At 33.8% G+C, this 999-nt stretch overlaps 1 pseudogene; it reads right to left on the bottom strand.

Annotated features, from left to right (window-relative positions):
* Positions 1-232: 232 nt before the first annotated feature.
* LOC145263956 (5S ribosomal RNA) lies at positions 233-350 on the bottom strand (annotated as a pseudogene).
* Positions 351-999: the final 649 nt, after the last annotated feature.

Here is a 999-nt window from a genome sequence, read left to right as displayed (position 1 = left end):
TGCTGAGAATGCAGTTAGCAGATTCGGTATTCCTCTCCCGTCGCGGTTACCAACTGACGAAGGCCAGAGTAATAGTTGGCCGAAACGTCGCGAAACAACAGCAATAACAACTAAAAAAAAAAAGATGAGGATAATAGTCCCCAACCACACCTCTTCTGAATCGGCACTGCTTAAGTCAAATGGCAAGGACGAATCCAGGACAACTGGAAACAATGCTGAGATAAGCAGAGGGTACATACAGCACCTGGAAGCCACAAATGGTCACCCACCTTGTACTGGCCAGGCTTATCGTTGCTTAACTTTGGTGATCTGATGGGAACCGGTGCGTAAAACGTGATCATGCCGTACTTACCTAAGCAGAATATATCGAGCCCAAATGGAGATGAGGCATTATTTTTAGTCAATTCAAGCGATTGAATTACAGGGGAAAAAATGAAAGAACATTAAAATATTTTGAATTAATTTAATTGGAAATAACACTACACTGCAATTGTAAAACAGTGATTTTTTTTATATAACTCTAAATCTTAACGACAATACTTATGAACACTATCGCAAACTGAACCAGACACTATTTTATGTAGATTATAAATCGAATCCTTCGAAGTGTACGAAAAAAGATATTATTCCCAGTATATCAAAGGAACATCTGGATTATCACAATATGAGATTATTTTTGATAAAAATAAAGATTATTTTAATGAAGCATTAAGTAAGTCCGGATATCATGGAGAAATCAATACATATAGGAGGTGAATAATAATAAAAATAGCAGAAAAAAACTACACAATATCATATAGAATATGGCAATGAAAGGAAGAAAAATGCTACGAATAAAATGGGTATAAAAATAATAAGAAGAATAAAAAGAATGAAATGAAAAATAATGTAGTTGATAATAATGAGAATAAGAGAAATAGACGAAAAACAAGTCTGGTTAAATCCGCCTTTTCGCGATTATATTTAAAAGAATATCCTCAATGAATTTTAGAAAATTAT

Source organism: Euprymna scolopes, chromosome 39 (genome assembly GCF_053919585.1).
Source record: "Euprymna scolopes isolate OS-2025 chromosome 39, ASM5391958v1, whole genome shotgun sequence".
Lineage (NCBI taxonomy): Eukaryota > Metazoa > Mollusca > Cephalopoda > Sepiida > Sepiolidae > Euprymna > Euprymna scolopes.
The sequence above is the reverse complement of the archived record's forward strand: the minus strand, read 5'-3'. Positions and strand labels throughout refer to the sequence as shown.